This window comes from Erythrolamprus reginae, chromosome 3 (assembly GCF_031021105.1).
Source record: "Erythrolamprus reginae isolate rEryReg1 chromosome 3, rEryReg1.hap1, whole genome shotgun sequence".
Lineage (NCBI taxonomy): Eukaryota > Metazoa > Chordata > Lepidosauria > Squamata > Dipsadidae > Erythrolamprus > Erythrolamprus reginae.
The window spans coordinates 85,048,206-85,065,510 of NC_091952.1; the positions used below are offsets into that span (position 1 = coordinate 85,048,206).

At 41.4% G+C, this 17,305-nt stretch overlaps 1 long non-coding RNA gene across 1 annotated transcript; it reads right to left on the reverse strand.

Moving 5' to 3' along the window:
* Positions 1-991: 991 nt before the first annotated feature.
* LOC139164225 (uncharacterized) lies at positions 992-16,097 on the reverse strand. Its single transcript, XR_011558589.1, has 6 exons — positions 15,818-16,097; positions 14,795-14,942; positions 10,012-10,084; positions 6,621-6,698; positions 3,108-3,136; positions 992-1,830 (listed from the first exon to the last, which is right to left on the reverse strand). It is a non-coding gene; the product is annotated as an uncharacterized lncRNA (long non-coding RNA).
* Between the last annotated feature and the right edge of the window lie 1,208 nt (positions 16,098-17,305).

Sequence of the window (17,305 nt, forward strand, 5' to 3'; positions counted from 1 at the left end):
CAAAACCATTTAGGACTTTTTTCAATATGGCTTATTTTAGAAAGTTTGTATATATTGTATGTACCTGGTCAGAGTTTTACCCCCCCCCCCGCAAAAAAAAATCCTAAACAGGATGTTTCTTCTGAAATACACAAAAGAGAGCTTAGCAGGCAGGATAAACACAAACTGGATTTTTCTTTTGGGTCATTCTCTGTAGATATGAAAGTCTTAACTGTGGTTAAGATGAACCAATTCATGCTTAATTTAGAATATGGAGGTAATTATGAATTCAAAAATGGTTTCAGATATTGTGTACCAATCCTAAAATAGTCCTAAATACAATTCATGTTGTTTCTAATTGTAGCTCCAAATACCTTTGACGGAGAATATAACTCATCCATAATGGGACAGTCAGGATTAAATTTGTACCAAACCTAGGAAATACCTGCAGAGAGCATGCTGCTTTGCTTCACTGCATAACTGTTTTTGAAAAAGATGCATCTATGTTAAATGGTTACATTTAAAATATGTTAAGAGAAAAGTGGGTTAGAATGAGGATCTAGAAGGCATTTTGGTCTTAAGGTCTTAAGACTCTGCCAAATCCCAAACTATGTTTTTACAAAAGTACTGAATATTTCAGCCTCTTAATTTTGCAAGGCTCAAGAACCTAAAATTGGGATGCTTCCAAACTGTTTAATAGCACTTAGCAATAGCATTTAGACTTATATACCGCTTCACAGTGCTTTACAGCCCTCTGTAAGCAGTTTAGACAGTTGGCAAATTGTCCCCAACAATCTGGGTCCTCATTTTACCCACCTCGGAAGGCTGGAAGGATGAGTCAACTTTGAGCCTGGTGAGATTCGATCTGCCAAACTGCTGTTTAAGGATTCCTTTCAGAGTTTATTTAGACTTCAGCAAAGAGAGACACTCATTCTTTGGAATGACTGATTCAGTGTATTATAACTTTTTGTGGAATCCTCCAAATATGATAATAAAGCAAACGACACCTTAAGCCTTTCCTTTTTGATTATTTTTTTTGAAAAAGTTTATTTTTCCCTACATTAAAAAAAACATACATAACAACACATATACCTTCAATACCAATTGATATGATTGTATTATCTCTTGTAATAAACTAACAGAGTAGCCTAAATCGCATTCCAAATTCCCAGTAGTTCAGTCTGTCCAAAAAATTATTCCAAATAGCTAATTTTAATTATATTAAATGACTGATTAGATTACTTTTCTCATTCTTTTTTTCTTATAATCACAGTCTTAAATCTTTATTTCTATTACTTATCTAATGCTGCCTCCGTGTCTATATTTGTCCTCTGAGTTATAATAATAATCTTTCTCATTTCCTTTTATCCAACTTACGGTATATTAAATTAATATTAAAAACTTTATCTACATTCTTTTTCAAACCATTCATAAAATGTCACCCAAACTTTGTAAAACTCTGAGTCCTCTTTATCTTTAATTTTCATTGTCTATTCATTTCTGCACACATTTTTTGATTATAGTCATAAATCTAAGCATGTTTCATCCCTTTAAGAAATGAAATGGTAAGCCACAAAACTGTAAATATGTTTTTCCAGCATCCAGGTGCGTTCTCTTTAATTTTCATCTATAAAGCATCAAAAGTCTTATAGAATTAAGTAATGTCTTCGATCTCGATATGTTGAATTCCTTTGAAGCTAAGATGGCTACCATCCTTCAGTTATCACAGTACTGTACCTTTAGTATAGACAGCATCAGCACAGTGATAACTGAGCCAGGGCAGCCTGTCAATCATTGCCTGACTTCACAGTAGAACCACCCAAGGTGCAGGTTCCATCAGTTGATCCATAGCTGCAGGTTCAAAAGAAGAAGAATACCACAATGAACTCCAAACTTCCTGAAAGCTTTATGTTGTTTGTTTCAAATATACCTGACAATTAAGTACATATAAGCAGAAGCCTTGTCTGAATAGTATATTTGTTCACTGTGCTGAAAGTTCTCTAGTTAATTATGTGTAATAAGTAGAAAATGATTAAACAAACACTGTTTGTATATTTATTGATAAAATAGTAACTGAACCACCCAGATTAGTGCTAGCAATGTAGATTTCTGATGAGAGAAAAGAAAAATATCTCTGGAATTTATGTTTTTCTGCCACATATGTCAATAACATAAGTCCTAAATATTTTTTTCATAACTTTGATGAAATTAATGTCACTTAAGGATGAGCTAACTATTCTGCTGTTCATCCAAGCCAGACCTGGGTTTTGCAAAACAGATGTACAGGATTTCCCATAAAATAAATCCCCAGGGCACATTAGAAATAAAAATACAGTTTAGTGCTAAATTTGGGGCTCCTATAATTTTTATCTCAGAAATCAAATGGTTTGACACTTCATCTCTTAAATAGTTCCCCTAAGCTTGACACAGCCCACTTACCATATTTTCCAGAGTATAAGACGCACCTGAGTCCCATGGGATTGGGTGGCATATAAGTCAATTAAATTAAATTAAATTAAATTAAATTAAATCCTCCCTTCCTAAAAGAGGTTGAAAATTTGGAGGCATCTTATACTCCAAATATACCTTTTTGGAAGCTTTTCCCCCCAGCCTTAAGGAGATGTTAATGATCTTCCCTGCTTGCAGGCTTGTTTCCATTGCTACTCTGAAGTTTTTTTCTAGACCTAAGTCTTTGCAGGCTTGTTTTCATTGGGATTCCCTCCAAAAAAGTTTTTTTTCCCACCCCTAACCAGGGAATAAAATAATGTGCTGAAACTGACCAGACTAAGGGTGCTAGCCAGATAAATACCTGGTAGGTAAGATTTTCCCCATATTTTCCTCTCCCAAAACTAAGGTGCATCTTATACTCAGAAAAATATGGTACTTACTTTGATATGTACTCTACTGGGGCATCTTTACGGTTTTAAGTACAGTTCCACACAGCAAAAGACTGCATCCACCTGTTCTTATTATCCATAAGGTATTCCTTATTATCCATAAGGTATTCCTTATTATCCATAAGGTATTCCTAATTATCTGCCACAAAATTAATAACTTTTGTGTCCAGTTATGTTTTCAGGACTGGACTTTTGGTTAGAGTCCAGGGAACAGAAGTAGAGGAAACTCACCTCTCCTCTCCAGTTTGATTGAGAGACACCTGAAAAAAAACACATTTTTTTAAAGAAAACCAGAAGAGGGCAGTAATGGGATGAAAACATATCTGACAAATGCTCAACCATTTAAAAAATAAAGTTAGGACAAAAAACAGACAACCAGCGAAAGACTGCCGTCTCCTGCGCTACTGGTGCGCCTGTTGTAGGCACGTGGGCACCCAGCGGGCATGTGTGCTCCCATTGGTGCGAGTACTGGCTTCTGCGCATGCGCAGTGAGCAAAATCTTGTGAGACGCATGCGAGAGCAAAATTCTGGCTCTTTTCATCAAAATTTTTGCTTCAGAGCATGCACGAAAATAAAAAAAACAGTGAAAATTGACAAAATCTCACTCTCGCTAACTGCGCATGTGCAGAAGCCAAATCTCAAGTAGGGACATGCAGCTGTGTTTGCATCCTGAAAATTGCTACCAGAGTGTAGCACCTGACCATTCTGGTAGCAGGCTGTCTTTGGAAACAATCCATTGAATTGATTAATTAGCACCTGGCAGGATTACCATATTTTTTGGAGTGTAAGGTGTACCTTTTTCCTCCCTAAAAGAGGTTGATAATTTGGGTGCATCTTATACTCTGAATGCAGTATTTTTCCCAGCCCTAACTAGCTGCTAACGATCTTCCCAGCTCTTACCTTGCAGACTCTTTCATTGTTTCTCTCTGCAAATAATGTTTTTCAAGCCCTAAATCTTTGCAGGTTTTTTTTCCATTTCTCTAATTGGCTCCAAATAAGTTTCTTTTTAGCCCTAACCAGAGGCTAATGATGTTACCAGCTCTTAGCAGCTTGCAAGCTCTTTCATTATTATTCTCTGCGAAGAATGTTTTCCAAGCCATAAGTCTTTGCAGGGTTTTTTCCATTGCTCTATTTGCTCCAAATGTTTCTTTCCAGGTGCTAATGATGTTCCCAGCTTTTTCTGGCTTGCAAGCTCTTTCATTGATACCCTCTCTGAATAAAGTTTTTTTAAAGTCATAACAAGGGGATAAAATAACGTACTGAAGCTGGCCAGGCTAAGAACGCTAGCCAAATAATACCTGGTAAGCAGATTCTTTCCCCTATTTTCCTCCCGAAAAACTAAAAACTCTGGTGTGTCTTATACTCCGAAAAATACGAAAACTAAAAGTAGTTCTCCCTTTATAACCATTCATTTAGCAACCACTTTTGACCATTCATCTATTTTTATTTTTTTTACAGCATGGTCCCAGAAATGACAGAGTCTGTTTTCTGGGGATGGTGTGTGTGTGTGTGTGGCTGCAAATACTCTGTGCCAAAATCCTCAGGATTTGGGCGGTATAGAAGTCAAATAAAATAAATAAATAAATCAAATCCTGCTTAGATTTCAGGATGGATGTTCAAATACCACTTAGCTCAACAACCAAAGATTCTGGTCTCAGATCTGTTTGTAAGTTGGGGACTACCTGTATTTTATTGCATGTGTAAAGTCACATGCATCTTCCCAAAACCCGTACTAGTGCAAACAGAGACAGACATCTAAAGGCTCCAAACAAAATCAACATGTGTAAATAAACTAGAAGCAGGGATTCCCCTTATTTATCTTCCCATACAATATGTGAGCAAAACACCCCATTGAAGGTCAAGGAGTTTCTATGCGGAGAGCCAAAAACCCCCCAAACAAACTATTAACAAATCAGTAGGAATTGTATTTGCACTGTGTGATGAAGACTGATTCCACTACCCTGATGTCCTCACTAAAGCGTATGTAAATATATCTAGAACTTACATTTCTGACATTTGACAACCAATAGCTGTAGAGACAGATGGAACCAACAGTATAATCATGTGAATGAATATAGTATCTTTGTAAGAACTTTGATCTACACAGAAATGTAACTATAGTGCCAATCTGTGCCTAACCTTAAAGTTTTCTTACAACTTTTGTTGATTTTAAGTCAGCTTTTCACCTAATACTAAGGGAGGCCACATCTATGGGCATAGGTGGACAGGCAGGACGGGGTGGAACGCAGTTCCACCAGCGGAAATGAAACTGTGTGCCCACCTCCAGCTGACTATCCCACCCCCCTCCTCCTCAGAAAGCGGCACGAAGACCAGTACCGGCAGGAGTTGCAGGGGGATCATTTCCTCCCCCCACTTTTCTCAACAGCTGATTGGCACCTGTTCATCAAGCTACCCAGCCTGAGGCAGGGGGTGACCCAGGAAGGAGAGTGCGGGAAATGCGAAGCAAATTGTCACCCCAGAGAGCGACACTGGTGAGGTTGTAAGTCGAGAACTTAACAGTTCACGTTAATGCTTGATCATTCAAGCCACTCCCACCTGGCCACATGACCATCAAGCCACATCCATAAAATAAGCCACACCCACAGTGTGGCAGTAAAAAGTTTGGCTGCTCATTACTGTCTATGGGGATTATCAATCATCCAGGTTATTGTTGTCCCAATTTTTTTTTTTTAAAGGCAACTGGATTTCCTTGTTTTTCCCACTCTAAAAACGTTTCACTTTTCATCCAATAATTTCTTCAGTTTGCTGAAACAGTTTCTTAAATGAGAAGAGAAACATTTTCAAAGAAAAGCAACAACAACCAAGAAGTCCATTTTGCCTTTTGGCAAAAGCACCCTTAAGAGACTACTATGGGATAGTCTGAAGTAACAGTGTTTACTATTGATAAAGGACTGCTCCTACTTATTCAGTCTTCCCAAAAGTGCTTTTACAGGTGGAAACTGGATCCTCTTTTCCCCTTTTTGAAGACATTTCATTTCTCATTCAAGAAGCTTCTTCAGCTTTGACAACAATGGGAATGGAAAGATATATGGGTATATTCCTTGTAGACAGCTGGCCAATTGAATTCTTTTGTTGAGGTTTATTTGTGTTCTCAGGATCACCTGAGTAGTGCAAATGGCTGGGGAGCCTTCTTGGACATGTGGTGTTTTCTGCCCTGTGTCCCTTCATTGTTGAGGACAGGCCCAGGCTGTTGGGGATGAATCTATATTGGCTGCATCTCAAACTGAAGTGCAAATGGCTCGTGTAGTCTGAAATTTTTCTGTCAAGCCATTCATACTCCCATACCATTTGAAGGGTGTTCATCCCCAATGCATAGCTAAAAATGTATGGAGATTCTCAATCATCCAAGTCACGGTTGTCCTAAAGGTGCTTTTTCAAATGGCAACTGGACTTTCTTGTTTTTTCTTTTGAAGACGTTTTGCTTCTCGTTCAAGAAGCTTCTCCAGCTCTGACAGTATAGTGGAGAATGGAAGGATTTATGTTCCTTGCAGACAATAGGCCATTCCACACCATCCAAATAAAAAAAGGATTATTGCTTAGAAATGTGTATATAAATTATGAATTCTTCAGATGATGCTGACATATTGGGGAAATAATTATAACAAGATGAGGTTATGGGTTTCCTCTGCTCAGAAATGGCATTCCAAAGTTTAAAATAGACTGTAGCATTGGGACCGGATGCAGTTTTTTTGCTCTACAATGAAACACATAATTGCAACCTACTTTTAAAAGATGCATTAATTCCCTTATCCAGTTGGTGGTGGATCTTCAGATAGAACTGAGGGAGGTTCCTAGAAAATTCTATTCAAAACAAACAATGCTAGAATAAATAGACTAGTAATCTACGGTATTTGGTGTGAAGAAACTTACTACATTCCTTTATATATTTTAGCCTTAATAATATAATATTTTAATAATATGATGATACATTCTGAATCAACAGCACGTAAAATACACTTTAGCATGGCCGCATAAAAAAAATGAAAATATTATTTTGCATTTAAAGTTCAAACATTAAGAAACATATAGTTTTTTTTAAAGGTGTGGATATATCATTAAATAATTTCTGATTTTAAAAAAAATGTAATTGAAAACTGGTAATGTCTTCAATTTAGTCATGGTGGAACTCATTCATATAATATTAAATCATGGCTCAGTGCAGAAATTCTGAACATAGCAACCTCTCAGTTGTTTTAGGAGAGCAACTGCCAGAATTCCCAGACATAACAACCTTGGGTGTGTCTTAGATCTATTTTTATTTGTGAGATTATACCCAGCTTTCCATTCAGAAACTCATGGGGTACATACACTATGCTCCTTTTCCCCATTTCACCACCACAACAACACTGTGAGTTAGGTTTGAACTGAGCCAATCTAAAGACACCCAGAGACTTAGAAGTCACCACTCAATGGCATATGTAGTAGTTATATTTATTTATTTATTCAATTTTTATGCCGCCCTTCTCCTTAGACTCAGGGCGGCTTACAACATGTTAGCAATAGCACTTTTTAACAGAGCCATCCTATTGCCCCCACAATCTGGGTCCTCGTTTTACCCACCTCGGAAGGATGGAAGGCTGAGTCAACCTTGAGCCAGTGATGAGATTTGAACTGCTGACCTACAGATCTACAGTCAGCTTCAGTGGCCTGTAGTATAGCACTCTACCTGCTGTGCAACCCCGGCTCATACCTGGCACTTACATCAGGAAAACAGTTTAAGGGCTGCTAAAATTCCTCTTCCTTCTCAAATTATTTATTTATTTATTTATTTATTTATTTATTTTGTCAAACAATTATAGGTTACAAATAAAACATTAGATAAGTACTGTAATGATAAAAAGTAACAAAAGAAGACAATAGGACAGGGACGGTAGGCACAGTGGTGTGCTTATGCACGCCCCTTACAGACATCTTAGAAAGGGGGAGAGGTCAATTGTAGATAGTCTAAAGTTAAAGGTTTTGGGGTTAGGAGTAAACAAACCACAGAATCAGGGAGTGCATTCCAGGCGTTGATTACTCTGTTGCTGAAGTCGTATTTTTTGCAGTCAAGTTTGGAGCGGTTGACATTTAGTTTAAATCGATTTCGTGCTCGTGTGTTGTTGCGGTTGAAGGTGAAGTAGTCGTTAACAGGTAGGACATTTTGGTATATGATTTTATGAACTATAATTAAGTTGGAACGGAGACGACGGAGTTGTAAGTTGTCTAAACCAAGAATTTCAAGTCTGGCGGAGTAAGGTATTTTGTTGTGAATAAAGTTTCTCAATCCTGGCAACCTTTAAGACTTCAGTTCCCAGAATTTCCTCCTATTTTTGCTAACTCCAATGGGTGTTATTATGACAGACAGCTTAATAGGCAAATGTGGAAGCATGCACCAAAGACAAACCCAAGACCTTCAAATATTTGATTAGCATTCATTGATAGTGATTCTAAGAGATTAAAAAGTAACCACAATAACTGTTGTTAAAATCCTCTGAAGGTTGCCTCCCTCCCCTGAAACAATTTAATTTGGTATATTTGGGGATCATTTTTTAAAATAAAGTTTGGTGAAAATCTTACTGCATCCTTTGCCTAAACTCTTTGTCCTGCCTCACTGAAATGTAAAGTGGTTACTCTGACTAAATTTATATGCAAAAAATAGCTATGACAGGCTATCCTTATACTACTAAACTTCTATAGTCTCTTCCTCAACTGCTACAAAAGGTGTCAATAATACAACTGAATAATAAACACTCAATCTCTGCCTTTAAATGCATAATTTATATTCCTTTTAAATTTCCAGAGAAGTACAGGCTCTTCCTTCTATATAGCAGCATGAAGTTTTTCAATCTTTATACTTAACCACTTTTAAATTGACAGAAATGCATTAGAGTGTGATTAGCAAAAAATTCCTGTAACCTTGACCAAAATTTGAAACATTATCCACTGGGAACTTGAGTACAAGCTCTACTAAGATAATTGACTAATTTCAGGTAAGTTTTAGCAGAAGGTGTTCTCAATTTAACCATCTATGTCTATTAAGGCCTGAAAGCACTGCAGATGCTATTAAAAAAAAGATTTCCCCCCCCTATAAACTTACATTACCTAGATCTCTCCCACGATTTCTTTTTACAAAAAATAAATAAATTAAACCCTTCTGGCCAATTTAATTTCTGAAAAACTTCCATCTTAACATAAGTCAATAATTAAGATTTCTTTATTTTACATTTTAAAATTTAAATTAGTTATTATTTTTACAAATAACTCCAGCTGGTGAACAATAACCTCCCTGTGCAATGGAAGCAGGACTTGAATTCACCATCTCTCACTTTCTAGCCGTTTGCCTTAACCACTAGACCAAACTTGATCTCATACTTTTGTTGTTGTTAGTTGTGAAGGCATGTCCGACCCATCGTGCCCCTTGGACAATGATCCTCCAGGTCTTGGCTCTCATATTTACATGTTGCTATATTTTTACTTAGTTGTCTTTTGTTTTGCTCTGTTTTCCCACATCTGATTTCCACCCTTCACTTTCTAGGCAATAGTTGCTGGAATGTTTTTGGAAAGACTGTAACCAATTTTAATTTAATGTATTATTAGATTTGAATGCCGCCCCTCTCCGTGGATTCAGAGAGGCTCACAACAAAAATTTACCAAGCTGAGAGTTACATCTTACCTACTCAAGATCCATAAAGTACAAGCCAAGCCTAGCATGTTTACTTAGAAATACTTTAAGTTAAGTACACATTAGACTGCAGAATTAAAAAGACCACTGTTTGCAAATAGAGAAAAATGATATATCACAAAATCATGCAGACATCATCTCCTCTCAACTGCACCATCTATCTGCAAAATGTTGTTGTACATACTTCTTGCTAGACTCTGCTTTTAAAAATACCACTCTCTTCCACTACATTATTTTTAATATTTGCTTAAGAATTCTGTGTGAGACAGGAGAATTCTCATCCACCCCAAATGATACTTGTCTTGTCAAGACCACTAAACAAATATATAATTCAACACATTCATCTCACAAGCACGTTATTACTGTCAGTCATAGTTGACATTGAATCCTAGTATTTTCTTTTCCATCAAAGCCTCATAGTCCAAACAAACAAACCCACAGAAAAATACTTACAGTTTTGAGGTTGGCAACATCAGAAGCTGCATTCCTCAGAAAAAGGCATAAGACACCTTCACTTCTTTGCTGTCTATTGGGGGTAACAGAGAGAGAGGGAAAATAAGACTAATATATATAGAGAAGTCAAATTCTATTCACAAATAAATTTAGAATGTCTCTGTATTTACAGAAAAGTTCCATCAAAACCACAGATGCTGCAATAAAAGAATCAAGGTCACAAACCTGGACTTTTGTTACTTACTGGCCAGAGAGAACAAACACTCCTATATTTTGTTAAAATATAACCTATTCCATCATTGTGAAGCAAAAAATTGGATCTAACAATCCCAGCACTGCAGCCATTCTGTTTCAAGATATGAACAAGGGAGACCCTAGACTTCATTTTGCTAGATTTTTTTTAAAAAATCCCATGTTATAAAGCAAAATGTAACCAGAGGAGGTAACAGAGATGATTTGCATAAGATAATGAGATGCAAGTTTTCAGGCATAGAGGTATAAATTGCAACAGAAGAACAGTAAGAGAAAATGGACGTGTCAACTGGATTTTTGAGTTAATATTTCTGGGGACTACTTACATCCATTACTTTTAACATCAGAATGATGAAGATTAATTAATTCAGACTTGTTTAGATTATAGTAGTTAATTTCTAGAAGGTGCAGCAGCTCAGGCCTGAAAACCAAATTCCCTTGGGGCAACCTAGTTTTAACAAAGATACTACAGGGATGCTGCAGATTATACAAATTTAAGATTAAGCCTGTAATTGTAAACACATACCTAGGTCTCCTATTGTATTGCAATATAAATATACCTGGGATCAGTCAGCATATCAGTTTTTTTCATGCCAATACTTTATGTCCTTTTTCTACTTATAGTTAACTGAACATGGCCAGTAAGTGACAAAAGTCACTTTGTATTGATGCATTTTTGTTATATAGCTTTCACTTCATTCCTGTCCATGAGTGAGACAAATTAGCTGTGCAGGTGATTAAATAGTATATTTCCACTCATTCTCAAATCAGCGAAGACTGTTTCAAGCTATATAAAACTTGCATAGTTCCTTACAGGAAGTTAGGTGATTGGCAGTGATTTTAATCAAAGGCAATAGAGGCTAGAGGTCTATATGGGGATAGTGGTTTTTAATGCTTATTGGATATAGCCTTTTGTTCAAGAATTAAAGAATGGGAAGATTAGCACTTTATCTCAATTATGGGGAAAGTGTGATACTGGGAAATATAGTTACTGAGACATAATGACACTTATTACACCCCAATCATGCATTCACTAAGAAGCTAGGATAGGCTAAGGGTAAAAATGTATTGCAAAAGCAAAATATACAGGAAACATGAAAAGCCTGATTTCTGGAATTCTTTCCAAGGATTTAAGTTACAGCTTCATTCTAGGAAGGTAGGGGGCTTAGCATTCTGAGCCCACTGCCCAACTACTTCTTCCATTGGGATACACTGCAGATTTGAAGTTCTGGTCCAGATCCAGCCCCTATTCAAACTCACTGTTCTTTTATTGGAATTTCCTGCCAATCCAATTTCGTTTTCCAAGAATTATCCTGTTGATAAACAAAGTCCCAAGTCTCTTTATTTAATCTCTTTCCTGTTCTGACCCAGCTGCTGGACCAAGGAACACAGCACAAACAAGCCTCTGAACAAACCTTGTTTTAATATTAACAAAACGCTAATTATCTATCTTAGCAGTTGTTCTAAAGTCAATGAAATGATAAACCAGTCCTTTGGGTGCAACAGCTGTTAATTAACCTTCTTAACAGCCGGCAAAAAGAAAGTCCCACACAGTCTTTCTGATAACAGCACACAATCTGACTGTTGTTAGCAGAATGTCCAGGAGAAATTTGCAAGAAACTGGACGTCTTTTAAACAGGAGTTTCGAAGTCACAGACAAGTTGTGGAATAAACTAAGTTGTTCCCTGCAAATTGGTCAGTCCTTTTTCTTCCTTAAATAGACTATGGGAATGACCAAACCTTACTCCTGAGTAGTCCTTCTCCTCAGGAACCATTGATTGATTGATATTTATAGGCCGTCCAACTCCTCATGGACTCCAACAATATAAAACAAAGTTAAGAAAAATTCTAAGACCCTTAAGACTAGACCATTCATATCCATTGGGGGGGGGAGTTCATTCCATAGAGCCGGAGCCATTACGGCCTTTTGACAGCTTTGTGTGCTCATTGACAGGCTCCTCCTCCGCCTCTTCTTTTGCCCTCATGACAGCCTCTGGAGGTTCTGAAGGCCCTGGCTGAATCCCTGTCTCTGGCACCAACTCTTCTCCACGTCGGACACTGGTGCCAGCTGCACAGCCCACTGGCGAATCACCACACCAGCCTCCTCACTGTCTCAATCAGCTATCAGCTGCACAGGCTGCTGGTGGGCCACAACACTTCCTGTATTGGAAAGCATAACATGGTAGGGAACCAATGCAGAACGCGACTTCTGCAATTCTTTCCAAACTCTGATTGTTCACTCTGGGTCATGTGACCAGGAAGGAAGTGGGAAAGGATCTTAAGATGGAACAACCACTAATAGTCTAAATTCATGCCCTTTTCCAAAGGAATGCATTGGGAAATTTTTCATTTATTTTCTCTCTCCACAGACTCCAGGCACATCTGGCCATTTTCAAACTCTAGTCTTTTCTTTGCCAGCTTTTTCCCCACGTTCACCCATTTTGCTCCCATCCATCCTGCTTTTGAAATGTTTCAGCTGATGGGACAGACTGATGGGTGGACAGAGAATCCTGAGAAGCTTATTTACACACCTTTCTTTCCAATACTTCATTGAATCGGACAGAATAAAAACGCCCTAAGAATGGCGAAATAACTCATACTCTGTATCATCCACAGAGTCCTCTCTATACATTCAGGAGTTGCCCAGATAAATGACTTTTGGCAGAGGCGGCATTTCAAAGTGCCGTTAATCCTGGCTTGTTAAGATCTCTCCAAGAAGCCAGGATGCGTCAGGACTTTAGGTCCTTCCAGTCAAGCAGGAGGACAAGCAGGAGAGAATTTTGCTCTGTTATTTGACGGATGCAAATTGATAAGCAAGAGGGTAATTGTTGCTTGTCATTTGCATGGCAAGAATGACAGGCAAGGAACTCTTCCCAACAATGATACACAGACACACACACACACACACACACACGTACATAATAGATGAGACAAGCATGACAGCTAGAGGGGCTGGACCTTCTCTGCTATGGAGAAGAGGACCCAGTAGCATAACCCTCCACAAGTTCACCTCCTTTCCCTCCAAGATGATGCTGCCTTTTTAGCCATGCTGATTGGGAATCTGGGATGGGGGTGGGGGTCCGCAGGTCCAGAAATCGGGAAAGCTCCAAGGGAGAAACAGGTTTTGATCCCACCCAGGTCCAGCTTCTGCTTTATTGGTGGAAAGGCAGGGTGTGCAGAAGTGCACCAGTGTGTCTACCGTCCCTGTCCTAATGGCTTCCTCTTACTAAGTACCAATACCATGTATATAAACAGTGTTATATATTTGTATGCTACCAATACGTACCTGACAAAATAAATAAATAAATAAATAAATAAAGCCATTCCATGCCTCAGAAGCTCAAAACTGAAAGGAGAGAGGGAGGGAGGGAGAGAGGGGAAGAGAGAGGGAGGGAGGGGGAAGGAGAGAGCGAGGGAGGGAGAATGAGAGAGAGGGAGGGAGGGGGAAGAAGAAGGAGGGAGGGAAAATGAGAGAGGGAAAGAGGGAGGGAGGGGGAAGGAGAGGTAGGGAGGGGGAAGAAGAGAGAGGGAGGGGGAAGGAGAGAGGGAAAGAGAGGGAGGGAGGGAGGGGGAAGGAGAGAGGGAGGGAGGCGGAAAGAGAAGGAGGGAGGGAGAATGAGAGAGGAAAAGAGAGAGGGAGAGAGTGGGAAGGAGAGAGAGCGAGGGAGGGAGAAGGAGAGAAGGAGGGAGGGGGAAGGAGAGAGGGAGAGAGGGGAAAGGAGGAGGGAGGGAGAATGAGAGAGAGGGAAAGAGAGAGGGAGGGGGAAGGAGAAAGAGCGAGAGAGGGGGAAGGAGAAGGAGGGAGAATGAGAGAGGGAAAGAGAGAGGAAGGGAGGGGGAAGAAGAGAGAGAGGGGGAAGGAGATAGGCAGGGGAAGAGAGAGGGGGAAGAGAGGGAGGGAGGGAGAGAGGAGGGGAGGGAGGGGGAAGGAGAGGGAAGGAGGGAAGGGAGAATGAGAGGGAAAGAGAGAGAGGGGGAGGGAGGGGGAAGGAGAGAGAGGGAGGGTGGGTGAAGGAGAGAGAAATGGAGGGGAAGGAGAGAGAGGGAGGGGGAAGGAGAGGGAAAGAGACTGAGGGAGGGGAAAGGAGAGAGAGGGTGGGGGAAAGAGTCGGAGAGAGGGGGAAGGAGAGAAGGAGGGGGAAGGAGACAGAAAGGGAGGGGGAAAGAGATGGAGGGAGGGGCAAGGAGAGAGGGAGGGGGGAGAGGGAGGGAGAGAGGGAGGGGGAAGGAGAGAGGAGGAAGGAGAGAGAGAGAAAGGAAGGGAGGGGGAAGGAGAGAGAGGGAGGGAGGAGAGAGGGAGGGGAAGGAGATAGGGAGAGGGAGATCATTTTGGAGGACAAGCCAAGCCCCGACTGAGGGAGGCAACCTGACTCGCCCACCAGGCGCTTCTTCCACCCCAGCAGGCAGGCGCCCGGAGGGCAGCAGCGAGAGAGGCGCTCGCCGACCAAGCGCGCATACCGAACACCGCTGGGTCCGAGCCTCCGGCCCTCCGTTTCCACCGGTAGCTCCTCCTTTTTTGGGGAGAACTCACCCCTCTTGCCAGCTTGGGAAGCGAAGCCTCCTCCTCCGCCTTCCTCTTCCTCCTCCTCTCCGCGCTCCTCCCCCTGGACGGTTTCATGTAAACAACACCCGGGCTATATTTACAACCACTTGACTGGAAAAGGAACCGGGCCAGGAATCTGAAGGAAAAATAAGAAGTGCGCCACATTTTTAAAGAGGCACCGCCGGAGTGGACGCCTTCCCTTCGCCCCGCAACCACCACAGCCCCGCTTCCCTCCCTCCCCGTTCCTCGCTCGCTCTGCCCGTCAAGCGGCGGCCGAGCCAAACCTCCCTCCTCAGAAGACCCACCCGAGGACTGAGGGGATCTTTGCCAAGGATGGGACGGGTCCCCCCACCTCCAGTCCCCGTGCTTCTCTCTCTCTCTCACCCCGGTCTTTTATATCCCGCCGTCGTCGTCCACCCCCCCCCCCACCCTTCGCGAGCCCAAGAAAAGGCAAACATTGGCTCCCTTTGGCCAAAGCGCGCTTGGCGGTGGCCCCGGACGCCTAGTAGTTAGAGCGCAGACTCCTCCACCGCGGAGGGAAACGCGCAAAAAAACAAAAACACCACCGCACAAAACCGCTCAGGGTCGCGTTTATTAAAGGAGGAGGAGGGGGAGAAGGGGGCACAGGCATCTACACCTCGCTCCCCCCCGAGCTTGCCGCCGCCCCTCCTCCCCTCCTAAGGCTAATATAAGCTCCCCCCCCCACTCGCGTTAAAAACCCACCAACCTCTCGCAGGACTGCCCCCCCTCCCCGCAACCGAGGCTCCATGAAGCCGAATTTGCGAGCGGGCGGATGGGAGGAAAATAAAGAGTTGGGATGCCAACCCCGGTGCCCCGCAATAAACGCGCTCGCGCACCTCTCCCCCCCCCTAGTCTCTTCCATCCCCCCCTTTCCACCCCTCGCGCGCGCGCTCCCGCCTGCCCGTCGGCTCCCCGCGCGCTCCAGCGAGCCTCCCCTGCCCTTCGCCCACCCACCTTTCCAGACGCGCCGCTTGTTTTTTTTTTTTTTACCCCCTCGCCTTTGTTCTTTAGCTTTCTTTGCGCGAAGATTATCTAATGACGCAGCGCAGAGTCGCCCCAACGTGACTGTCGCCATTTTTCTGGTGTTTTTTTTTTATTGTATCTCTCTCGCACGATGCCATGTGATAGAAATTGGGAAAGGGGAAGGGGAAAAAAACAACACATCGCCACACGAAACGAAAACGCCAACCCACCACGCAGAGAGACGCGCTCTCTCACACACAACACACACACACACACAAACTTCCGGGTTCCGTGATTGTGTGGGAGGGGTGTTTGGAAAAATTTTTTAAAAAGAGGAAAGCCGGAGGAACGAGCGAAGTAACTTCTGTGCGAGGCAGGCAGGCGGCGCGTCTTTAAGTCTCGTTTTCCTTTTGCGCCGAGCGGGTGAGAGATGTGAGGTGACGCGTGTGGAGAGTATCGTCTGTATCCTCTGCCCCGGTTGGTTTGTCTCGGGTGGTTTTGACAGCTTCCCTGACGGGCTCGAACCCTTCCCGTTCCGATCTCGGAGCGAGCTCTCCAAACTTTGTAACGGATTCGGACGATCGGAGAGAAGGACCGCTTGGAAAATCGGCGTTGGGAAGTAGGGAGCTTATGAAGGGAGCGATGTTGAAAAAGAAGATTTTCCTGAATTGCAGATGCTGAAAGTGAAAATGGTTTTGTTTTGGTTTTTTTGAAGCACCTTCGGGGAGTCTTCGGAGAGGGGCGGCATAGAAATCTAATAAATTATTATTAAATTATATTGAACCGGTTTGGTATATAGGCTCCGTTTATCAATGGGATACTCCGAAGAGTAGATTAGCTGCTACCGAAACGCATAGCAACAGGGCAGAAGGTAGAAAGCTCTTCGCGAGTTGGTTGGTCACACAAAAATCACACACATTGGTCAGCCCGGCACCTGTTGTAACACGTATGGAAAAACTTTCATACGCACGAAAAATTCATTCCAACGTGCTCACTGATGTTTTCTTCTTTGGAGATTTCACCATTCAGCTGTAAGCTTTCTCAGCGTGAAAACCACACACATATTGGTGTGAATGGGAAATGCTAGACAGGTTTATGGTGCTATAAAACCAGACAATTCCAATATTTTTTGGGGTTATATATCAAGATCAGAAATGGGCAGTGTTTCAACATTAAGTCTCAGGTATTAAACTTCTTTTTAAAAGAATGCTTACGCATGCATAATATGTTTTTAAAAATTGAACAACAGACCTTTAGCAAATGGGGCTTTTTAAAAATCAGAAACATGGAAGTGTATCAAATGTATGTGCCTCTAGGAAGGGAAAAAACCCACTTATAATAAGCAATTGTGAATTTTGATTACCAATATCTTTTATTTTGTTCCTTTTTTCAGATCATATAACACTCCTCAATACCTATTTATTTAAGAAAAGCTGTATGGTTGCCTAACTGCATGACTCCAGGAGACTCAAGTTACAAGGATAAAACCTCAATACAAAAAAATAACATCCTCTT